General features: G+C 45.2%; 8 non-coding genes and 2 pseudogenes across 8 annotated transcripts; all 10 read left to right on the plus strand.

Annotated features, from left to right (window-relative positions):
- Positions 1-809: 809 nt before the first annotated feature.
- On the plus strand, positions 810-1,000 carry LOC130343972 (U2 spliceosomal RNA). Its single transcript, XR_008883093.1, has one exon. It is a non-coding gene; the product is annotated as a U2 spliceosomal RNA (small nuclear RNA).
- A 2,084-nt stretch (positions 1,001-3,084) lies between these two features.
- LOC130343973 (U2 spliceosomal RNA) lies at positions 3,085-3,275 on the plus strand. The gene has a single exon (XR_008883094.1). It is a non-coding gene; the product is annotated as a U2 spliceosomal RNA (small nuclear RNA).
- A 2,086-nt stretch (positions 3,276-5,361) lies between these two features.
- On the plus strand, positions 5,362-5,494 carry LOC130343967 (U2 spliceosomal RNA; annotated as a pseudogene).
- A 5,026-nt stretch (positions 5,495-10,520) lies between these two features.
- Positions 10,521-10,732, plus strand: LOC130343957 (U2 spliceosomal RNA; annotated as a pseudogene).
- Positions 10,733-12,816: 2,084 nt separating this feature from the next.
- Positions 12,817-13,007, plus strand: LOC130343975 (U2 spliceosomal RNA). The gene has a single exon (XR_008883095.1). It is a non-coding gene; the product is annotated as a U2 spliceosomal RNA (small nuclear RNA).
- A 2,104-nt stretch (positions 13,008-15,111) lies between these two features.
- On the plus strand, positions 15,112-15,302 carry LOC130343976 (U2 spliceosomal RNA). Its single transcript, XR_008883096.1, has one exon. It is a non-coding gene; the product is annotated as a U2 spliceosomal RNA (small nuclear RNA).
- Positions 15,303-17,391: 2,089 nt separating this feature from the next.
- On the plus strand, positions 17,392-17,582 carry LOC130343978 (U2 spliceosomal RNA). Its single transcript, XR_008883098.1, has one exon. It is a non-coding gene; the product is annotated as a U2 spliceosomal RNA (small nuclear RNA).
- Positions 17,583-19,671: 2,089 nt separating this feature from the next.
- Positions 19,672-19,862, plus strand: LOC130343979 (U2 spliceosomal RNA). Its single transcript, XR_008883099.1, has one exon. It is a non-coding gene; the product is annotated as a U2 spliceosomal RNA (small nuclear RNA).
- A 2,087-nt stretch (positions 19,863-21,949) lies between these two features.
- Positions 21,950-22,140, plus strand: LOC130343980 (U2 spliceosomal RNA). The gene has a single exon (XR_008883100.1). It is a non-coding gene; the product is annotated as a U2 spliceosomal RNA (small nuclear RNA).
- A 2,089-nt stretch (positions 22,141-24,229) lies between these two features.
- LOC130343981 (U2 spliceosomal RNA) lies at positions 24,230-24,420 on the plus strand. The gene has a single exon (XR_008883101.1). It is a non-coding gene; the product is annotated as a U2 spliceosomal RNA (small nuclear RNA).
- Positions 24,421-25,001: the final 581 nt, after the last annotated feature.

Below are 25,001 nucleotides of genomic sequence, written 5' to 3' on the forward strand. Positions count from 1 at the left end.
CAGGCCCAGGAGCCTTAGCACTGTGCTGTGATGTCACTCAATACCACTGACATCACTAGGTGTAAACAACATCTCTCCTTTGCTGTGTATGTGACTATGGAGCTGTTTGGTGATGTCGTCTATTATGGCCTTCATAGAAGCAACAGGAGATTGTTGCATCCATCTAGAACCCTCAGAACTACAGTGCTATGATGTCACTCACTTCCACAGGCCTTGCAGAGTGTAAACAACAACAACCCAGCTTTGTTGTGTATGTAACCATAGGGATTTGTGATGTCACCTAGAACCTTCACAGCAGCGACAGCTTTATGAGGAGCATCAGCACTGCTCTGCCTGAGCAGAACCATCACCGCCATAGGTTGTCAAATAACCCGGGTTTAACCCACACAGGTAAGTCCAATGGGGTGCAGGCATGTCCTCTATGCTTACAGCTTCCCGTGGGTGTTGGTTTGATACCGTTTGGGGACAGCCAAGGAGGCATCTGCAGGCAACAAAGGTAGGTGTGTGCTTGTGTGTGTGTTTCCTATGCAGATCCTAAGCCCAGTGTCACATGCAAGTAGGAGGAGTAAGAAGGGTTTCTGGCAAATCCGGGTTATGGATTGCATTTAAAAAGGCCCCGTGGGAGTGCAATGGGCCCCTGTCTTGCTGCTTAGCAATAATGGTATGGGTTTAGGTTCTGCTGTGTGTACTGGTGGTTGACTGCCCCCCAGCCCAGAGTGTGCATGGAAAATTGTCTGGCAGCCTCCCTGACAGCAAGCAGTGATAGTGCCCATGAAGGGCACCTTGTTGGGCCCGCCCCTTTCACGGTTATCGCTTCTCGGCCTTTTGGCTAAGATCAAGTGTAGTATCTGTTCTTATCAGTTTAATATCTGATACGTCCCCTATCTGGGGACCATATATTAAATGGATTTTTGAGAACGGGGGCCGATTTCGAAGCTTGCTTCCGTCGCCCTATGCATTGACCCGATATGGCAGTATCTTCGGGTACAGTGCACCACCCCCTTACAGGGTTAAAAAGAAAGATTCCTACTTTCATTGCTACCTGCTTGCTGGCTAGCCAGCTAGCCAGCCCTGTGGGCCTTGCTGCTGCTGCAGCCAAAAAACAAAAGGTGGTGCTGCTGCTGCTTCTGCTGCTTCTGCTTGTGTCTGGCCGCTGTTGGAGCGTCCAGGCACAGGACTTCTGCTGCTGCTGACTAAATGGCCTCCTTAATTGGATCATTTGAGTAGCCAGCACACCTGTGCAGGTAGGGCATGACATGATAGGCAGCTGCCTTGATAGCGGGTGGGTGCTGAATGTTCCTAATTGACAAAATAAGATTAATGCTTATGAAGAAATATAAAATCTCATCCCTTCCCCAATATCGCGCCACACCCCTACCCCTTAATTCCCTGGTTGAACTTGATGGACATATGTCTTTTTTCGACCGTACTAACTATGTAACTATGTAACATAACATGGGGGGGGGGGGGTCTCCTGGCTGTTCACACAGGTGTGTCATTGCTGTACATTGACCATGCATTGCTTCTGTGGTATTGCAAAGGCAAAGACAAATGCTTCCAGCCATCCATTGCACTAATGGATTGGTCATCAGCTGGCTGTCTATGTCCCGCATCAATATAGACCAAAGTACAGAGGGTTAGGCTATGCTATTGTGCACCTACCTGATGCATCAGAAGGTGCGAGGCCCTTGCTAAATTCTGTGCACAGACTTTGAAATCTATACTTTAGACTGTATCTAAACCTGCTCCAACATGGACTGACATTCTGGCCTACTTTCAGCCGATGCGACTTGTCTGTCGCTGAACAGTCGCTTTTTATGTATTCAGCACCTATGTATAATGTTGTAAAAATGCTCTAGAAGCTAAAGTCACAGAAATGTCACACATATTTGGCCTGCAACTTTCTGTGCGACAAATTCAGACAGGAAAAATCAGTATAAATCCTTAGAAAATTATCCCCCAGTGTCTCCATCTGCTGGCGGTATTGAATAAGCATTGCTGCACTGATGGGGTATGCATTAGACGAAAAAAAAGAAGAAAAAGAAGAATAATACGCCCAGAAAAGAGGCGAAAAGGAGAAAAACGTAAAAAAACGTGAAAAAAAAGTAAGAGGAAGAGAAGGGAAAAAAAGGTGGAAATGGGTTTAAAAGTGATTTCGGCGGAGAAATATATATATATATATATATATATATATATATATATATATATATACGCGCACACACACACATATATATATAAACGTATTCTCCGTTGAGATATTGCAGCCGCTGCTGTGTCCAGGCCCAGGAGCCTTAGCACTGTGCTGTGATGTCACTCAATACCACTGACATCACTAGGTGTAAACAACATCTCTCCTTTGCTGTGTATGTGACTATGGAGCTGTTTGGTGATGTCGTCTATTATGGCCTTCATAGAAGCAACAGGAGATTGTTGCATCCATCTAGAACCCTCAGAACTACAGTGCTATGATGTCACTCACTTCCACAGGCCTTGCAGAGTGTAAACAACAACAACCCAGCTTTGTTGTGTATGTAACCATAGGGATTTGTGATGTCACCTAGAACCTTCACAGCAGCGACAGCTTTATGAGGAGCATCAGCACTGCTCTGCCTGAGCAGAACCATCACCGCCATAGGTTGTCAAATAACCCGGGTTTAACCCACACAGGTAAGTCCAATGGGGTGCAGGCATGTCCTCTATGCTTACAGCTTCCCGTGGGTGTTGGTTTGATACCGTTTGGGGACAGCCAAGGAGGCATCTGCAGGCAACAAAGGTAGGTGTGTGCTTGTGTGTGTTTCCTATGCAGATCCTAAGCCCAGTGTCACATGCAAGTAGGAGGAGTAAGAAGGGTTTCTGGCAAATCCGGGTTATGGATTGCATTTAAAAAGGCCCCGTGGGAGTGCAATGGGCCCCTGTCTTGCTGCTTAGCAATAATGGTATGGATTTAGGTTCTGCTGTGTGTACTGGTGGTTGACTGCCCCCCAGCCCAGAGTGTGCATGGAAAATTGTCTGGCAGCCTCCCTGACAGCAAGCAGTGATAGTGCCCATGAAGGGCACCTTGTTGGGCCCGCCCCTTTCACGGTTATCGCTTCTCGGCCTTTTGGCTAAGATCAAGTGTAGTATCTGTTCTTATCAGTTTAATATCTGATACGTCCCCTATCTGGGGACCATATATTAAATGGATTTTTGAGAACGGGGGCCGATTTCGAAGCTTGCTTCCGTCGCCCTATGCATTGACCCGATATGGCAGTATCTTCGGGTACAGTGCACCACCCCCTTACAGGGTTAAAAAGAAAGATTCCTACTTTCATTGCTACCTGCTTGCTGGCTAGCCAGCTAGCCAGCCCTGTGGGCCTTGCTGCTGCTGCAGCCAAAAAACAAAAGATGGTGCTGCTGCTGCTTCTGCTGCTTCTGCTTCTGCTTGTGTCTGGCCGCTGTTGGAGCGTCCAGGCACAGGACTTCTGCTGCTGCTGACTAAATGGCCTCCTTAATTGGATCATTTGAGTAGCCAGCACACCTGTGCAGGTAGGGCATGACATGATAGGCAGCTGCCTTGATAGCGGGTGGGTGCTGAATGTTCCTAATTGACAAAATAAGATTAATGCTTATGAAGAAATATAAAATCTCATCCCTTCCCCAATATCGCGCCACACCCCTACCCCTTAATTCCCTGGTTGAACTTGATGGACATATGTCTTTTTTCGACCGTACTAACTATGTAACTATGTAACATAACATGGGGGGGGGGGGGTCTCCTGGCTGTTCACACAGGTGTGTCATTGCTGTACATTGACCATGCATTGCTTCTGTGGTATTGCAAAGGCAAAGACAAATGCTTCCAGCCATCCATTGCACTAATGGATTGGTCATCAGCTGGCTGTCTATGTCCCGCATCAATATAGACCAAAGTACAGAGGGTTAGGCTATGCTATTGTGCACCTACCTGATGCATCAGAAGGTGCGAGGCCCTTGCTAAATTCTGTGCACAGACTTTGAGATCTATACTTTAGACTGTATCTAAACCTGCTCCAACATGGACTGACATTCTGGCCTACTTTCAGCCGATGCGACTTGTCTGTCGCTGAACAGTCGCTTTTTATGTATTCAGCACCTATGTATAATGTTGTAAAAATGCTCTAGAAGCTAAAGTCGCAGAAATGTCACACATATTTGGCCTGCAACTTTCTGTGCGACAAATTCAGACAGGAAAAATCAGTATAAATCCTTAGAAAATTATCCCCCAGTGTCTCCATCTGCTGGCGGTATTGAATAAGCATTGCTGCACTGATGGGGTATGCATTAGACGAAAAAAAAGAAGAAAAAGAAGAATAATACGCCCAGAAAAGAGGCGAAAAGGAGAAAAACGTAAAAAAACGTGAAAAAAAAGTAAGAGGAAGAGAAGGGAAAAAAAGGTGGAAATGGGGTTAAAAGTGATTTCGGCGGAGAAATATATATATATATATATATATATATATATATATATATATACGCGCACACACACACATATATAGAAACGTATTCTCCGTTGAGATATTGCAGCCGCTGCTGTGTCCAGGCCCAGGAGCCTTAGCACTGTGCTGTGATGTCACTCAATACCACTGACATCACTAGGTGTAAACAACATCTCTCCTTTGCTGTGTATGTGACTATGGAGCTGTTTGGTGATGTCGTCTATTATGGCCTTCATAGAAGCAACAGGAGATTGTTGCATCCATCTAGAACCCTCAGAACTACAGTGCTATGATGTCACTCACTTCCACAGGCCTTGCAGAGTGTAAACAACAACAACCCAGCTTTGTTGTGTATGTAACCATAGGGATTTGTGATGTCACCTAGAACCTTCACAGCAGCGACAGCTTTATGAGGAGCATCAGCACTGCTCTGCCTGAGCAGAACCATCACCGCCATAGGTTGTCAAATAACCCGGGTTTAACCCACACAGGTAAGTCCAATGGGGTGCAGGCATGTCCTCTATGCTTACAGCTTCCCGTGGGTGTTGGTTTGATACCGTTTGGGGACAGCCAAGGAGGCATCTGCAGGCAACAAAGGTAGGTGTGTGCTTGTGTGTGTGTTTCCTATGCAGATCCTAAGCCCAGTGTCACATGCAAGTAGGAGGAGTAAGAAGGGTTCCTGGCAAATCCGGGTTATGGATTGCATTTAAAAAGGCCCCGTGGGAGTGCAATGGGCCCCTGTCTTGCTGCTTAGCAATAATGGTATGGGTTTAGGTTCTGCTGTGTGTACTGGTGGTTGACTGCCCCCCAGCCCAGAGTGTGCATGGAAAATTGTCTGGCAGCCTCCCTGACAGCAAGCAGTGATAGTGCCCATGAAGGGCACCTTGTTGGGCCCGCCCCTTTCACGGTTATCGCTTCTCGGCCTTTTGGCTAAGATCAAGTGTAGTAATACAGGAGATCTGGTCAGAAGGTACTCGGGTACCCCTCTCCTCGGCCTTGTGGGATCGCCCAGGTTTATTGCCTGGGCTTCACCCACTTGTTGCTATTGGGGAGAGGGCCTAGTCCCAGGGTAACGAGTGGCGATCGCCTCTCAAGACCTTCGGGTGGAGAGAGGTTAGAACCATGGATGATGATCCGGATCCAGGTTCTGTGCCGGCATACGCAAGGATCAAAAACACCGTGAGAGTCATTCTCACGGATGATACCAAAAGGGCGGACGATTTGAAATTCGTAGTAGAGGACGTGCTCGGAGGAGTTTTCGGAATACAGAAGGGCGAGATATTGGCAATCCAGGACTACCCGAAGCGTAAAATTTTTGATGTGACGTTCACACAAAATGGCATCCACAGAGATTTTGTTACCAGAGCTGCTGCGAGTAAAGACAAAAAGCTTCAGGGTGTCCGGATTATTGAGCACGTTCTAGACGATATTAAGCTGGTGGTAGTAAAGATGTATTCCCCTTTCGCCAACCTACACGATGTTGAGTTGTTTTTACAAGTCTATTTTAGTAAGGTTGAGTGCAGAGGAAAAATCATGAACAGCTGTGGCATCTGGACATCTAAGTGGAGATTTCAGGTTACATGCAAAAAAGATGACAGATTGCCAGGGGGAATACAACTACCACCAGCTCGTTTTAAAATAAATAATATGTGTGGCGACCTCTTTTATGCGGGGATGCCAAGCTACTGCAGGAAGTGTCACAGATATGGACACACAAAAGAAAACTGTGAAAGTACATGCAAAAAATGTGGTAGCACACAGCACGAGACAGAGAAATGCACAAGAGGAGGGAGGTGCAATTTCTGTCAACAATTCGGTCACCTTTTCTCCTCTTGTCCCCACAGACATAGGACGGAGCAGCAGTGGCAACCCTGGAGGCAGCAAGGACAGAAACCGGGACACCAGCCGAGGCAAGCAGAGCCAGTGATTACCCCCCCACAAGAGGTAAGCGGTGAGATGGAGAAGGAGAAAGACCCCCCTCAGGCAAAAGGAGGGGACCCTAAAGAGCAGAGGATGGCCAAAAAACGTGCAAGTGGTGAAAAAACTGGCCCCCAGGAGCATGCTGGGTTAAGAGAGGAGCGGACGGCGGCCGAATCCGCTCCTCAGCAACCTCTGGCTCAGGGTCCCCCTGAGAGCGATGATCCAGGTGGAGAGGTGAAGGTTAAAAGGCGGAGGGGCTCCAGAAGACTCTATTCGGAGGCGGTCCAGGGGGAGCCGATGGAAGTACCTGCGGATGCAGGGAACCCAAGTGACGTTCCTCCACAGGTCCCCATAGGGGATACCCCCCCTCCTCCCTGCCAGGAGGAGGTTTCAGGGGTGACCGTCTCTGAGGTACCAGAGACGGAACTAAGTGAACACCCGACCCCTATGGAGGGGCAAGAGGTGGAAGAACCCAATGAGTCTGGAGCCCTGATTGCCAGGATGCCCGAGAACAACTATGCCTCAATCATGATGGAGGAGGGGGGTCGGCTGAGTGATGGTGCCTCCTCTCCTGCTTCCTCTATGCGTACAGTTGAGTCAGATTTTGGGGGGTATGAGGCTTCGGAGGGGGAATCAGAGGTGTAAGACGTTTTCTTGTACATTCCCATGGCTGAGTTGTCCGGTCTGTCCTTGAACGTGAGAAGTGTGAGCGCCAGAGTAAGAAGGGTTGCCCTATTTAATTACTTGTCGGTTTTTGCTGCTTCCGTCCTTTTCCTGCAGGAATGTGGCATCCCGCACAGATTAAATTATAAAGAATATGAAGATGATTGGGTGCACGGTCCATCAGTCTGGTCTGGATCAAATGAGTCCAGATCAGCAGGGGTCGCCATACTTTTTAAAGGGAACGTTTTAATTGAGAGTTTTAACGAAATTTTACCAGGCAGAATTTTATTGGTCAGCGCTTTTATTAATGGTATTAAATGGCAGTTTTTAAATTTTTATGGTTCTCCTGATAAGAATGAAAGAATAAAAATGTTGGAGATTTTACCCCTTTTTATTAACAATTCTAGTCCTCTTGTTTTATCAGGTGATTTTAATTGTATTTTAAGGGGAGAACGCCGTTTTTCGAACGCAGTGAGTAGGAACTATGATAAGACGTCTTTTATGTTAAAAAACTTGATTTTAGATTTTAATCTCACTGATGTTTTTAAAAAATGTAATTTTAACGTACAAGAGGAAGACGGTGTTACCTGGAGCAATGCAAGCTGTAGCTCCAGGATAGATTTTATTTTTTGTTCTTATCAAGTACTGCCTTTTAACTGTGATCTTTTTACCAATGTTTTTTCTGACCATAAATTATTGTATTTTAAAGTTAAAAGTGATTTTAAAAGGAGAACTGGTAGGAATGCCTGGAAGTTAAACGTGTCCCTTTTTGAAGATCCGCAGGTTTTATCAGATTTTATCACCTTTTACAAGGAATGCAGACGAGTAAAAGACCCCAACACTCCCACCAGTATCTGGTGGGAAAAAATGAAACTAAAAATAAAAGAATTTTTTATCCGTGTTGGGGTTAGGAAAGCTAAAGAAAAACGTGAATTTTATAATATCCTAAATACTCGTCTGCAAACCCTGTACAAATTCAGAGCACATGGGATGGAGGTGGAGAAGGAGGTACATGATCTTAAAAAAGAAATAACTAAGTGCCTGGAGCAGAAAGGAAAAGAAATTATCTTTAGGTCTCGAATACAGCATCTTGAGGAAAACGAGACCTGCTCCAGGTATTTTTTTAAGAAAATACATGAAAATAGAAGGTTAATAGAAAACATTGAAGGAGTGAATGATGTACAGGGTATTTTAAAAAAGGTGCAAGAGTTTTATGCGGATCTTTTTAATGTAAAACACATTGATGAATGTTTTATGAATGACTCGTTAAAGGAGATCACCAATTTTTTAGATCCTGTCTCACAGTCTTTTTTATTGCAGAATATTTCAGAGCAGGAGATTTTAGAGACCGTCAAGAGTTTTAAAACAGGTAAAGTGCCTGGGCCGGATGGTATACCCATTGAATTTTATGTTACTTTTTATGGTATTTTAAAAGAAGATTTGTTCTCCCTTTTTACGGAAGTCTTTAAGTCTAAAATCCTCCCAGGCTCATGGAAGAAGGGTGATGTCTCCCTGCTATTCAAAAAGGGAGACCGGTCGGAACTCAAAAACTGGAGACCAATCACCCTTCTGAACTGCGACTATAAAATAATGGCGAAACTGTGTGCTAACCGCTTAAAGAACGTAATCCATAAAATAATTCATACAAACCAAGTCTGTGGGGTGCCTGGGAGGAGTTTATGGGAGAACCTAAACCTTTTAAAGGATGTAATTAGCGACACCAAATTAAGAAAAGGAAAGCTGGCGGTTTTATCCATAGATTTTGAAAAAGCTTTCGACAGGGTGTCACATTTTTATCTTTTTAAGGTTTTAGAGAAAATGGGTATACCTGATGGCTTTTTATTGTCTCTTAGAGCTTTTTATGATAACTGTACTAGTAAAATTTTAGTAAATGGTTTTAAGACACAGGGCGTGATTTTAAATTCCGGAGTGAAGCAGGGGTGTCCCTTGTCCCCACTACTCTTCATTTGCGCAATAGAGCCTCTTTTATGTACAATACGAAAGGATAAGCAGATCCATGGAGTCCCCCTGCCAGGAGGAGGGGGACTAGAGGCGAAGGTAGTGGGGTACATGGACGATGTTGCGGTGTTTTGCAGGGACACCCCATCGCTTCAGAAGACGCTAAAACAGATTCAATATTTTAATTGTGCCTCCGGTTTTAAAGTCAATTTTAACAAAAGTAACATTTTAAACATAGGCGGAATGCCTTTGTATGATGTGCCCGTCCCTGTGTCTGAGTCGGTGCAGATTTTAGGTGTCTCCTTTGACGAGTCTAATAATGGTTTTAATAGCTGGGACTTGGTGGCTCAAAAAATAAGCAAGAAAATATGTATGTGGAACATGCGAGAACTTACAATGGAAGGGAAGGTTTTAATTACAAAAATGGTGCTTTTACCTATTTTATTGTATTTAAGTCTGGTTTTCCCACCCCCCGAAATGGTTCTAAAGAAAATAACAAAAGCTTGTTTTACTTTCTTTTGGAGTTCTAAGAGCGAAAAATTAAAGAGACAAATTGTGATAAAACCGAACTCCAGGGGCGGTAAGGATTTTCCAGATTTTAAAGCTTTCCTTTTAATAAAGTTTTTTAGCATGTGTTTTACTACTGTTTTTAAAGATAGCTACTGGTCTTATTTTGTTCGTTTTAATACTGGTTATTTTATGCGGAGGAACGGCTGGTTTTCTACAGTTTTAAGTTGCCCTTATTCTTTGAATTTACCCCCTCAATACATGATTTTAGGAAAAATTTTAAACTTATATAATTTTAAAGGTAAAAGTGTTCAGGATCTGTGCAATAGCAAAAAACTACTAAAGGAAATAAAAGAAACCAGTACCGTGACTCCCATCAAACATTTTAACGAACAGAAGTGTATACAGATTTGGAAGATGTTGAGTATTAATTATCTTTTTAATTCACAGAAGGACCTGGCCTGGAGCTGCGCACACGAGTGTCTTCCATGCCGGGCATTCCAGCACCGAAGAGGATTATCCAACTCTGCAACCTGCCCGAGGGAGGGATGCCGACAAGAGGAGACCGTGCACCATCTAATATGGACTTGTTTTTACTCGCAGAAAATATGGACAAAGATACTCCCTCTGGTAAAAAGGATAACTGGACTAAAAGACTTAAATATTGCAGTGGTTTTTTATGGTTGCCTGGAATGCCCAACACGGACTCAAGAGACTATTGCATGGAAGATCATAAACTGTGTGAAGGCAGCTCTGTGGAAGGCCAGGAATATTTTATTGTTCAAGCATGAGGTTTTATCTGTGAAGGACATTTTATCTATCTGTTTTTATGAAATGTACCAGTACTATCTTTTAGACAAGAAGAGATTTCCGCTTTTATCTAGAAAATGGTTTTTAAAAGAATGGAATTCTATCTTGTAAAGCCACCAAGTGCCCATTTTATGTTTTAATATGTTGTAAATATGTTATTTATATGTAACTGTATTTATTGACATATTTAGACAACTTTGTTAACATTATTTAATTTTTAATAAAGTTGCCCCCGTAAGGGTAGTCAAGTTAAAAAAAAAAAAAAAAAATCTGTTCTTATCAGTTTAATATCTGATACGTCCCCTATCTGGGGACCATATATTAAATGGATTTTTGAGAACGGGGGCCGATTTCGAAGCTTGCTTCCGTCGCCCTATGCATTGACCCGATATGGCAGTATCTTCGGGTACAGTGCACCACCCCCTTACAGGGTTAAAAAGAAAGATTCCTACTTGCATTGCTACCTGCTTGCTGGCTAGCCAGCTAGCCAGCCCTGTGGGCCTTGCTGCTGCTGCAGCCAAGAAACAAAAGGTGGTGCTTCTGCTGCTTCTGCTTCTGCTTGTGTCTGGCTGCTGTTGGAGCGTCCAGGCACAGGACTTCTGCTGCTGCTGACTAAATGGCCTCCTTAATTGGATCATTTGAGTAGCCAGCACACCTGTGCAGGTAGGGCATTACATGATAGGCAGCTGCCTTGATAGCGGGTGGGTGCTGAATGTTCCTAATTGACAAAATAAGATTAATGCTTATGAAGAAATATAAAATCTCATCCCTTCCCCAATATCGCGCCACACCCCTACCCCTTAATTCCCTGGTTGAACTTGATGGACATATGTCTTTTTTCGACCGTACTAACTATATAACTATGTAACATAACATGGGGGGGGGGGGGGTCTCCTGGCTGTTCACACAGGTGTGTCATTGCTGTACATTGACCATGCATTGCTTCTGTGGTATTGCAAAGGCAAAGACAAATGCTTCCAGCCATCCATTGCACTAATGGATTGGTCATCAGCTGGCTGTCTATGTCCCGCATCAATATAGACCAAAGTACAGAGGGTTAGGCTATGCTATTGTGCACCTACCTGATGCATCAGAAGGTGCGAGGCCCTTGCTAAATTCTGTGCACAGACTTTGAGATCTATACTTTAGACTGTATCTAAACCTGCTCCAACATGGACTGACATTCTGGCCTACTTTCAGCCGATGCGACTTGTCTGTCGCTGAACAGTCGCTTTTTATGTATTCAGCACCTATGTATAATGTTGTAAAAATGCTCTAGAAGCTAAAGTCGCAGAAATGTCACACATATTTGGCCTGCAACTTTCTGTGCGACAAATTCAGACAGGAAAAATCAGTATAAATCCTTAGAAAATTATCCCCCAGTGTCTCCATCTGCTGGCGGTATTGAATAAGCATTGCTGCACTGATGGGGTATGCATTAGACGAAAAAAAAGAAGAAAAAGAAGAATAATACGCCCAGAAAAGAGGCGAAAAGGAGAAAAACGTAAAAAAACGTGAAAAAAAAGTAAGAGGAAGAGAAGGGAAAAAAAGGTGGAAATGGGTTTAAAAGTGATTTCGGCGGAGAAATATATATATATATATATATATATATATATATATATATATATATATACGCGCACACACACACATATATATAAACGTATTCTCCGTTGAGATATTGCAGCCGCTGCTGTGTCCAGGCCCAGGAGCCTTAGCACTGTGCTGTGATGTCACTCAATACCACTGACATCACTAGGTGTAAACAACATCTCTCCTTTGCTGTGTATGTGACTATGGAGCTGTTTGGTGATGTCGTCTATTATGGCCTTCATAGAAGCAACAGGAGATTGTTGCATCCATCTAGAACCCTCAGAACTACAGTGCTATGATGTCACTCACTTCCACAGGCCTTGCAGAGTGTAAACAACAACAACCCAGCTTTGTTGTGTATGTAACCATAGGGATTTGTGATGTCACCTAGAACCTTCACAGCAGCGACAGCTTTATGAGGAGCATCAGCACTGCTCTGCCTGAGCAGAACCATCACCGCCATAGGTTGTCAAATAACCCGGGTTTAACCCACACAGGTAAGTCCAATGGGGTGCAGGCATGTCCTCTATGCTTACAGCTTCCCGTGGGTGTTGGTTTGATACCGTTTGGGGACAGCCAAGGAGGCATCTGCAGGCAACAAAGGTAGGTGTGTGCTTGTGTGTGTGTTTCCTATGCAGATCCTAAGCCCAGTGTCACATGCAAGTAGGAGGAGTAAGAAGGGTTCCTGGCAAATCCGGGTTATGGATTGCATTTAAAAAGGCCCCGTGGGAGTGCAATGGGCCCCTGTCTTGCTGCTTAGCAATAATGGTATGGGTTTAGGTTCTGCTGTGTGTACTGGTGGTTGACTGCCCCCCAGCCCAGAGTGTGCATGGAAAATTGTCTGGCAGCCTCCCTGACAGCAAGCAGTGATAGTGCCCATGAAGGGCACCTTGTTGGGCCCGCCCCTTTCACGGTTATCGCTTCTCGGCCTTTTGGCTAAGATCAAGTGTAGTATCTGTTCTTATCAGTTTAATATCTGATACGTCCCCTATCTGGGGACCATATATTAAATGGATTTTTGAGAACGGGGGCCGATTTCGAAGCTTGCTTCCGTCGCCCTATGCATTGACCCGATATGGCAGTATCTTCGGGTACAGTGCACCACCCCCTTACAGGGTTAAAAAGAAAGATTCCTACTTTCATTGCTACCTGCTTGCTGGCTAGCCAGCTAGCCAGCCCTGTGGGCCTTGCTGCTGCTGCAGCCAAAAAACAAAAGGTGGTGCTGCTGCTGCTGCTTCTGCTGCTTCTGCTTCTGCTTGTGTCTGGCCGCTGTTGGAGCGTCCAGGCACAGGACTTCTGCTGCTGCTGACTAAATGGCCTCCTTAATTGGATCATTTGAGTAGCCAGCACACCTGTGCAGGTAGGGCATGACATGATAGGCAGCTGCCTTGATAGCGGGTGGGTGCTGAATGTTCCTAATTGACAAAATAAGATTAATGCTTATGAAGAAATATAAAATCTCATCCCTTCCCCAATATCGCGCCACACCCCTACCCCTTAATTCCCTGGTTGAACTTGATGGACATATGTCTTTTTTCGACCGTACTAACTATGTAACTATGTAACATAACATGGGGGGGGGGGGTCTCCTGGCTGTTCACACAGGTGTGTCATTGCTGTACATTGACCATGCATTGCTTCTGTGGTATTGCAAAGGCAAAGACAAATGCTTCCAGCCATCCATTGCACTAATGGATTGGTCATCAGCTGGCTGTCTATGTCCCGCATCAATATAGACCAAAGTACAGAGGGTTAGGCTATGCTATTGTGCACCTACCTGATGCATCAGAAGGTGCGAGGCCCTTGCTAAATTCTGTGCACAGACTTTGAGATCTATACTTTAGACTGTATCTAAACCTGCTCCAACATGGACTGACATTCTGGCCTACTTTCAGCCGATGCGACTTGTCTGTCGCTGAACAGTCGCTTTTTATGTATTCAGCACCTATGTATAATGTTGTAAAAATGCTCTAGAAGCTAAAGTCGCAGAAATGTCACACATATTTGGCCTGCAACTTTCTGTGCGACAAATTCAGACAGGAAAAATCAGTATAAATCCTTAGAAAATTATCCCCCAGTGTCTCCATCTGCTGGCGGTATTGAATAAGCATTGCTGCACTGATGGGGTATGCATTAGACGAAAAAAAAGAAGAAAAAGAAGAATAATACGCCCAGAAAAGAGGCGAAAAGGAGAAAAACGTAAAAAAACGTGAAAAAAAAGTAAGAGGAAGAGAAGGGAAAAAAAGGTGGAAATGGGTTTAAAAGTGATTTCGGCGGAGAAATATATATATATATATATATATATATATATATATATATATATATATATATATATATACGCGCACACACACACATATATATAAACGTATTCTCCGTTGAGATATTGCAGCCGCTGCTGTGTCCAGGCCCAGGAGCCTTAGCACTGTGCTGTGATGTCACTCAATACCACTGACATCACTAGGTGTAAACAACATCTCTCCTTTGCTGTGTATGTGACTATGGAGCTGTTTGGTGATGTCGTCTATTATGGCCTTCATAGAAGCAACAGGAGATTGTTGCATCCATCTAGAACCCTCAGAACTACAGTGCTATGATGTCACTCACTTCCACAGGCCTTGCAGAGTGTAAACAACAACAACCCAGCTTTGTTGTGTATGTAACCATAGGGATTTGTGATGTCACCTAGAACCTTCACAGCAGCGACAGCTTTATGAGGAGCATCAGCACTGCTCTGCCTGAGCAGAACCATCACCGCCATAGGTTGTCAAATAACCCGGGTTTAACCCACACAGGTAAGTCCAATGGGGTGCAGGCATGTCCTCTATGCTTACAGCTTCCCGTGGGTGTTGGTTTGATACCGTTTGGGGACAGCCAAGGAGGCATCTGCAGGCAACAAAGGTAGGTGTGTGCTTGTGTGTGTGTTTCCTATGCAGATCCTAAGCCCAGTGTCACATGCAAGTAGGAGGAGTAAGAAGGGTTCCTGGCAAATCCGGGTTATGGATTGCATTTAAAAAGGCCCCGTGGGAGTGCAATGGGCCCCTGTCTTGCTGCTTAGCAATAATGGTATGGGTTTAGGTTCTGCTGTGTGTACTGGTGGTTGACTGCCCCCCAGCCCAGAGTGTGCATGGAAAATTGTCTGGCAGCCTCCCTGACAGCAAGCAGTGATAGTGCCCATGAAGGGCACCTTGTTGGGCCCGCCCCTTTCACGGTTATCGCTTCTCGGCCTTTTGGCTAAGATCAAGTGTAGTATCTGTTCTTATCAGTTTAATATCTGATACGTCCCCTATCTGGGGACCATATATTAAATGGATTTTTGAGAACGGGGGCCGATTTCGAAGCTTGCTTCCGTCGCCCTATGCATTGACCCGATATGGCAGTATCTTCGGGTACAGTGCACCACCCCCTTACAGGGTTAAAAAGAAAGATTCCTACTTTCATTGCTACCTGCTTGCTGGCTAGCCAGCTAGCCAGCCCTGTGGGCCTTGCTGCTGCTGCAGCCAAAAAACAAAAGGTGGTGCTGCTGCTGCTGCTTCTGCTTCTGCTTGTGTCTGGCCGCTGTTGGAGCGTCCAGGCACAGGACTTCTGCTGCTGCTGACTAAATGGCCTCCTTAATTGGATCATTTGAGTATCCAGCACACCTGTGCAGGTAGGGCATGACATGATAGGCAGCTGCCTTGATAGCGGGTGGGTGCTGAATGTTCCTAATTGACAAAATAAGATTAATGCTTATGAAGAAATATAAAATCTCATCCCTTCCCCAATATCGCGCCACACCCCTACCCCTTAATTCCCTGGTTGAACTTGATGGACATATGTCTTTTTTCGACCGTACTAACTATGTAACTATGTAACATAACATGGGGGGGGGGGGGGGTCTCCTGGCTGTTCACACAGGTGTGTCATTGCTGTACATTGACCATGCATTGCTTCTGTGGTATTGCAAAGGCAAAGACAAATGCTTCCAGCCATCCATTGCACTAATGGATTGGTCATCAGCTGGCTGTCTATGTCCCGCATCAATATAGACCAAAGTACAGAGGGTTAGGCTATGCTATTGTGCACCTACCTGATGCATCAGAAGGTGCGAGGCCCTTGCTAAATTCTGTGCACAGACTTTGAGATCTATACTTTAGACTGTATCTAAACCTGCTCCAACATGGACTGACATTCTGGCCTACTTTCAGCCGATGCGACTTGTCTGTCGCTGAACAGTCGCTTTTTATGTATTCAGCACCTATGTATAATGTTGTAAAAATGCTCTAGAAGCTAAAGTCGCAGAAATGTCACACATATTTGGCCTGCAACTTTCTGTGCGACAAATTCAGACAGGAAAAATCAGTATAAATCCTTAGAAAATTATCCCCCAGTGTCTCCATCTGCTGGCGGTATTGAATAAGCATTGCTGCACTGATGGGGTATGCATTAGACGAAAAAAAAGAAGAAAAAGAAGAATAATACGCCCAGAAAAGAGGCGAAAAGGAGAAAAACGTAAAAAAACGTGAAAAAAAAGTAAGAGGAAGAGAAGGGAAAAAAAGGTGGAAATGGGTTTAAAAGTGATTTCGGCGGAGAATATATATATATATATATATATATATATATATATATATATATATATATACGCGCACACACACACATATATATAAACGTATTCTCCGTTGAGATATTGCAGCCGCTGCTGTGTCCAGGCCCAGGAGCCTTAGCACTGTGCTGTGATGTCACTCAATACCACTGACATCACTAGGTGTAAACAACATCTCTCCTTTGCTGTGTATGTGACTATGGAGCTGTTTGGTGATGTCGTCTATTATGGCCTTCATAGAAGCAACAGGAGATTGTTGCATCCATCTAGAACCCTCAGAACTACAGTGCTATGATGTCACTCACTTCCACAGGCCTTGCAGAGTGTAAACAACAACAACCCAGCTTTGTTGTGTATGTAACCATAGGGATTTGTGATGTCACCTAGAACCTTCACAGCAGCGACAGCTTTATGAGGAGCATCAGCACTGCTCTGCCTGAGCAGAACCATCACCGCCATAGGTTGTCAAATAACCCGGGTTTAACCCACACAGGTAAGTCCAATGGGGTGCAGGCATGTCCTCTATGCTTACAGCTTCCCGTGGGTGTTGGTTTGATACCGTTTGGGGACAGCCAAGGAGGCATCTGCAGGCAACAAAGGTAGGTGTGTGCTTGTGTGTGTGTTTCCTATGCAGATCCTAAGCCCAGTGTCACATGCAAGTAGGAGGAGTAAGACAGGTTCCTGGCAAATCCGGGTTATGGATTGCATTTAAAAAGGCCCCGTGGGAGTGCAATGGGCCCCTGTCTTGCTGCTTAGCAATAATGGTATGGGTTTAGGTTCTGCTGTGTGTACTGGTGGTTGACTGCCCCCCAGCCCAGAGTGTGCATGGAAAATTGTCTGGCAGCCTCCCTGACAGCAAGCAGTGATAGTGCCCATGAAGGGCACCTTGTTGGGCCCGCCCCTTTCACGGTTATCGCTTCTCGGCCTTTTGGCTAAGATCAAGTGTAGTATCTGTTCTTATCAGTTTAATATCTGATACGTCCCCTATCTGGGGACCATATATTAAATGGATTTTTGAGAACGGGGGCCGATTTCGAAGCTTGCTTCCGTCGCCCTATGCATTGACCCGATATGGCAGTATCTTCGGGTACAGTGCACCACCCCCTTACAGGGTTAAAAAGAAAGATTCCTACTTTCATTGCTACCTGCTTGCTGGCTAGCCAGCTAGCCAGCCCTGTGGGCCTTGCTGCTGCAGCCAAAAAACAAAAGGTGGTGCTGCTGCTGCTTCTGCTGCTTCTGCTTCTGCTTGTGTCTGGCTGCTGTTGGAGCGTCCAGGCACAGGACTTCTGCTGCTGCTGACTAAATGGCCTCCTTAATTGGATCATTTGAGTAGCCAGCACACCTTTGCAGGTAGGGCATGACATGATAGGCAGCTGCCTTGATAGCGGGTGGGTGCTGAATGTTCCTAATTGACAAAATAAGATTAATGCTTATGAAGAAATATAAAATCTCATCCCTTCCCCAATATCGCGCCACACCCCTACCCCTTAATTCCCTGGTTGAACTTGATGGACATATGTCTTTTTTCGACCGTACTAACTATGTAACTATGTAACATAACATGGGGGGGGGGGGGGGTCTCCTGGCTGTTCACACAGGTGTGTCATTGCTGTACATTGACCATGCATTGCTTCTGTGGTATTGCAAAGGCAAAGACAAATGCTTCCAGCCATCCATTGCACTAATGGATTGGTCATCAGCTGGCTGTCTATGTCCCGCATCAATATAGACCAAAGTACAGAGGGTTAGGCTATGCTATTGTGCACCTACCTGATGCATCAGAAGGTGCGAGGCCCTTGCTAAATTCTGTGCACAGACTTTGAGATCTATACTTTAGACTGTATCTAAACCTGCTCCAACATGGACTGACATTCTGGCCTACTTTCAGCCGATGCGACTTGTCTGTCGCTGAACAGTCGCTTTTTATGTATTCAGCACCTATGTATAATGTTGTAAAAATGCTCTAGAAGCTAAAGTCGCAGAAATGTCACACATATTTGGCCTGCAACTTTCTGTGCGACAAATTCAGACAGGAAAAATCAGTATAAATCCTTAGAAAATTATCCCCCAGTGTCTCCATCTGCTGGCGGTATTGAATAAGCATTGCTGCACTGATGGGGTATGCATTAGACGAAAAAAAAGAAGAAAAAGAAGAATAATACGCCCAGAAAAGAGGCGAAAAGGAGAAAAACGTAAAAAAACGTGAAAAAAAAGTAAGAGGAAGAGAAGGGAAAAAAAGGTGGAAATGGGTTTAAAAGTGATTTCGGCGGAGAAATATATATATATATATATATATATATATATATATATATATATATACGCGCACACACACACATATATATAAACGTATTCTCCGTTGAGATATTGCAGCCGCTGCTGTGTCCAGGCCCAGGAGCCTTAGCACTGTGCTGTGATGTCACTCAATACCACTGACATCACTAGGTGTAAACAACATCTCTCCTTTGCTGTGTATGTGACTATGGAGCTGTTTGGTGATGTCGTCTATTATGGCCTTCATAGAAGCAACAGGAGATTGTTGCATCCATCTAGAACCCTCAGAACTACAGTGCTATGATGTCACTCACTTCCACAGGCCTTGCAGAGTGTAAACAACAACAACCCAGCTTTGTTGTGTATGTAACCATAGGGATTTGTGATGTCACCTAGAACCTTCACAGCAGCGACAGCTTTATGAGGAGCATCAGCACTGCTCTGCCTGAGCAGAACCATCACCGCCATAGGTTGTCAAATAACCCGGGTTTAACCCACACAGGTAAGTCCAATGGGGTGCAGGCATGTCCTCTATGCTTACAGCTTCCCGTGGGTGTTGGTTTGATACCGTTTGGGGACAGCCAAGGAGGCATCTGCAGGCAACAAAGGTAGGTGTGTGCTTGTGTGTGTGTTTCCTATGCAGATCCTAAGCCCAGTGTCACATGCAAGTAGGAGGAGTAAGAAGGGTTCCTGGCAAATCCGGGTTATGGATTGCATTTAAAAAGGCCCCGTGGGAGTGCAATGGGCCCCTGTCTTGCTGCTTAGCAATAATGGTATGGGTTTAGGTTCTGCTGTGTGTACTGGTGGTTGACTGCCCCCCAGCCCAGAGTGTGCATGGAAAATTGTCTGGCAGCCTCCCTGACAGCAAGCAGTGATAGTGCCCATGAAGGGCACCTTGTTGGGCCCGCCCCTTTCACGGTTATCGCTTCTCGGCCTTTTGGCTAAGATCAAGTGTAGTATCTGTTCTTATCAGTTTAATATCTGATACGTCCCCTATCTGGGGACCATATATTAAATGGATTTTTGAGAACGGGGGCCGATTTCGAAGCTTGCTTCCGTCGCCCTATGCATTGACCCGATATGGCAGTATCTTCGGGTACAGTGCACCACCCCCTTACAGGGTTAAAAAGAAAGATTCCTACTTTCATTGCTACCTGCTTGCTGGCTAGCCAGCTAGCCAGCCCTGTGGGCCTTGCTGCTGCTGCAGCCAAAAAACAAAAGGTGGTGCTGCTGCTGCTGCTTCTGCTGCTTCTGCTTCTGCTTGTGTCTGGCCGCTGTTGGAGCGTCCAGGCACAGGACTTCTGCTGCTGCTGACTAAATGGCCTCCTTAATTGGATCATTTGAGTAGCCAGCACACCTGTGCAGGTAGGGCATGACATGATAGGCAGCTGCCTTGATAGCGGGTGGGTGCTGAATGTTCCTAATTGACAAAATAAGATTAATGCTTATGAAGAAATATAAAATCTCATCCCTTCCCCAATATCGCGCCACACCCCTACCCCTTAATTCCCTGGTTGAACTTGATGGACATATGTCTTTTTTCGACCGTACTAACTATGTAACTATGTAACATAACATGGGGGGGGGGGGGGGGGTCTCCTGGCTGTTCACACAGGTGTGTCATTGCTGTACATTGACCATGCATTGCTTCTGTGGTATTGCAAAGGCAAAGACAAATGCTTCCAGCCATCCATTGCACTAATGGATTGGTCATCAGCTGGCTGTCTATGTCCCGCATCAATATAGACCAAAGTACAGAGGGTTAGGCTATGCTATTGTGCACCTACCTGATGCATCAGAAGGTGCGAGGCCCTTGCTAAATTCTGTGCACAGACTTTGAGATCTATACTTTAGACTGTATCTAAACCTGCTCCAACATGGACTGACATTCTGGCCTACTTTCAGCCGATGCGACTTGTCTGTCGCTGAACAGTCGCTTTTTATGTATTCAGCACCTATGTATAATGTTGTAAAAATGCTCTAGAAGCTAAAGTCGCAGAAATGTCACACATATTTGGCCTGCAACTTTCTGTGCGACAAATTCAGACAGGAAAAATCAGTATAAATCCTTAGAAAATTATCCCCCAGTGTCTCCATCTGCTGGCGGTATTGAATAAGCATTGCTGCACTGATGGGGTATGCATTAGACGAAAAAAAAGAAGAAAAAGAAGAATAATACGGCCAGAAAAGAGGCGAAAAGGAGAAAAACGTAAAAAAACGTGAAAAAAAAGTAAGAGGAAGAGAAGGGAAAAAAAGGTGGAAATGGGTTTAAAAGTGATTTCGGCGGAGAAATATATATATATATATATATATATATATATATATACGCGCACACACACACATATATATAAACGTATTCTCCGTTGAGATATTGCAGCCGCTGCTGTGTCCAGGCCCAGGAGCCTTAGCACTGTGCTGTGATGTCACTCAATACCACTGACATCACTAGGTGTAAACAACATCTCTCCTTTGCTGTGTATGTGACTATGGAGCTGTTTGGTGATGTCGTCTATTATGGCCTTCATAGAAGCAACAGGAGATTGTTGCATCCATCTAGAACCCTCAGAACTACAGTGCTATGATGTCACTCACTTCCACAGGCCTTGCAGAGTGTAAACAACAACAACCCAGCTTTGTTGTGTATGTAACCATAGGGATTTGTGATGTCACCTAGAACCTTCACAGCAGCGACAGCTTTATGAGGAGCATCAGCACTGCTCTGCCTGAGCAGAACCATCACCGCCATAGGTTGTCAAATAACCCGGGTTTAACCCACACAGGTAAGTCCAATGGGGTGCAGGCATGTCCTCTATGCTTACAGCTTCCCGTGGGTGTTGGTTTGATACCGTTTGGGGACAGCCAAGGAGGCATCTGCAGGCAACAAAGGTAGGTGTGTGCTTGTGTGTGTGTTTCCTATGCAGATCCTAAGCCCAGTGTCACATGCAAGTAGGAGGAGTAAGAAGGGTTCCTGGCAAATCCGGGTTATGGATTGCATTTAAAAAGGCCCCGTGGGAGTGCAATGGGCCCCTGTCTTGCTGCTTAGCAATAATGGTATGGGTTTAGGTTCTGCTGTGTGTACTGGTGGTTGACTGCCCCCCAGCCCAGAGTGTGCATGGAAAATTGTCTGGCAGCCTCCCTGACAGCAAGCAGTGATAGTGCCCATGAAGGGCACCTTGTTGGGCCCGCCCTTTTCACGGTTATCGCTTCTCGGCCTTTTGGCTAAGATCAAGTGTAGTATCTGTTCTTATCAGTTTAATATCTGATACGTCCCCTATCTGGGGACCATATATTAAATGGATTTTTGAGAACGGGGGCCGATTTCGAAGCTTGCTTCCGTCGCCCTATGCATTGACCCGATATGGCAGTATCTTCGGGTACAGTGCACCACCCCCTTACAGGGTTAAAAAGAAAGATTCCTACTTTCATTGCTACCTGCTTGCTGGCTAGCCAGCTAGCCAGCCCTGTGGGCCTTGCTGCTGCTGCAGCCAAAAAACAAAAGGTGGTGCTGCTGCTGCTTCTGCTGCTTCTGCTTCTGCTTGTGTCTGGCCGCTGTTGGAGCGTCCAGGCACAGGACTTCTGCTGCTGCTGACTAAATGGCCTCCTTAATTGGATCATTTGAGTAGCCAGCACACCTGTGCAGGTAGGGCATGACATGATAGGCAGCTGCCTTGATAGCGGGTGGGTGCTGAATGTTCCTAATTGACAAAATAAGATTAATGCTTATGAAGAAATATAAAATCTCATCCCTTCCCCAATATCGCGCCACACCCCTACCCCTTAATTCCCTGGTTGAACTTGATGGACATATGTCTTTTTTCGACCGTACTAACTATGTAACTATGTAACATAACATGGGGGGGGGGGGGGTCTCCTGGCTGTTCACACAGGTGTGTCATTGCTGTACATTGACCATGCATTGCTTCTGTGGTATTGCAAAGGCAAAGACAAATGCTTCCAGCCATCCATTGCACTAATGGATTGGTCATCAGCTGGCTGTCTATGTCCCGCATCAATATAGACCAAAGTACAGAGGGTTAGGCTATGCTATTGTGCACCTACCTGATGCATCAGAAGGTGCAAGGCCCTTGCTAAATTCTGTGCACAGACTTTGAGATCTATACTTTAGACTGTATCTAAACCTGCTCCAACATGGACTGACATTCTGGCCTACTTTCAGCCGATGCGACTTGTCTGTCGCTGAACAGTCGCTTTTTATGTATTCAGCACCTATGTATAATGTTGTAAAAATGCTCTAGAAGCTAAAGTCGCAGAAATGTCACACATATTTGGCCTGCAACTTTCTGTGCGACAAATTCAGACAGGAAAAATCAGTATAAATCCTTAGAAAATTATCCCCCAGTGTCTCCATCTGCTGGCGGTATTGAATAAGCATTGCTGCACTGATGGGGTATGCATTAGACGAAAAAAAAGAAGAAAAAGAAGAATAATACGCCCAGAAAAGAGGCGAAAAGGAGAAAAACGTAAAAAAACGTGAAAAAAAAGTAAGAGGAAGAGAAGGGAAAAAAAGGTGGAAATGGGTTTAAAAGTGATTTCGGCGGAGATATATATATATATATATATATATATATATATATATATATATATACGCGCACACACACACATATATATAAACGTATTCTCCGTTGAGATATTGCAGCCGCTGCTGTGTCCAGGCCCAGGAGCCTTAGCACTGTGCTGTGATGTCACTCAATACCACTGACATCACTAGGTGTAAACAACATCTCTCCTTTGCTGTGTATGTGACTATGGAGCTGTTTGGTGATGTCGTCTATTATGGCCTTCATAGAAGCAACAGGAGATTGTTGCATCCATCTAGAACCCTCAGAACTACAGTGCTATGATGTCACTCACTTCCACAGGCCTTGCAGAGTGTAAACAACAACAACCCAGCTTTGTTGTGTATGTAACCATAGGGATTTGTGATGTCACCTAGAACCTTCACAGCAGCGACAGCTTTATGAGGAGCATCAGCACTGCTCTGCCTGAGCAGAACCATCACCGCCATAGGTTGTCAAATAACCCGGGTTTAACCCACACAGGTAAGTCCAATGGGGTGCAGGCATGTCCTCTATGCTTACAGCTTCCCGTGGGTGTTGGTTTGATACCGTTTGGGGACAGCCAAGGAGGCATCTGCAGGCAACAAAGGTAGGTGTGTGCTTGTGTGTGTGTTTCCTATGCAGATCCTAAGCCCAGTGTCACATGCAAGTAGGAGGAGTAAGACAGGTTCCTGGCAAATCCGGGTTATGGATTGCATTTAAAAAGGCCCCGTGGGAGTGCAATGGGCCCCTGTCTTGCTGCTTAGCAATAATGGTATGGGTTTAGGTTCTGCTGTGTGTACTGGTGGTTGACTGCCCCCCAGCCCAGAGTGTGCATGGAAAATTGTCTGGCAGCCTCCCTGACAGCAAGCAGTGATAGTGCCCATGAAGGGCACCTTGTTGGGCCCGCCCCTTTCACGGTTATCGCTTCTCGGCCTTTTGGCTAAGATCAAGTGTAGTATCTGTTCTTATCAGTTTAATATCTGATACGTCCCCTATCTGGGGACCATATATTAAATGGATTTTTGAGAACGGGGGCCGATTTCGAAGCTTGCTTCCGTCGCCCTATGCATTGACCCGATATGGCAGTATCTTCGGGTACAGTGCACCACCCCCTTACAGGGTTAAAAAGAAAGATTCCTACTTTCATTGCTACCTGCTTGCTGGCTAGCCAGCTAGCCAGCCCTGTGGGCCTTGCTGCTGCTGCAGCCAAAAAACAAAAGGTGGTGCTGCTGCTGCTTCTGCTGCTTCTGCTTCTGCTTGTGTCTGGCCGCTGTTGGAGCGTCCAGGCACAGGACTTCTGCTGCTGCTGACTAAATGGCCTCCTTAATTGGATCATTTGAGTAGCCAGCACACCTGTGCAGGTAGGGCATGACATGATAGGCAGCTGCCTTGATAGCGGGTGGGTGCTGAATGTTCCTAATTGACAAAATAAGATTAATGCTTATGAAGAAATATAAAATCTCATCCCTTCCCCAATATCGCGCCACACCCCTACCCCTTAATTCCCTGGTTGAACTTGATGGACATATGTCTTTTTTCGACCGTACTAACTATGTAACTATGTAACATAACATGGGGGGGGGGGGGTCTCCTGGCTGTTCACACAGGTGTGTCATTGCTGTACATTGACCATGCATTGCTTCTGTGGTATTGCAAAGGCAAAGACAAATGCTTCCAGCCATCCATTGCACT

Source organism: Hyla sarda, unplaced genomic scaffold (assembly GCF_029499605.1).
Source record: "Hyla sarda isolate aHylSar1 unplaced genomic scaffold, aHylSar1.hap1 scaffold_698, whole genome shotgun sequence".
Classification (NCBI taxonomy): Eukaryota; Metazoa; Chordata; class Amphibia; order Anura; family Hylidae; genus Hyla; species Hyla sarda.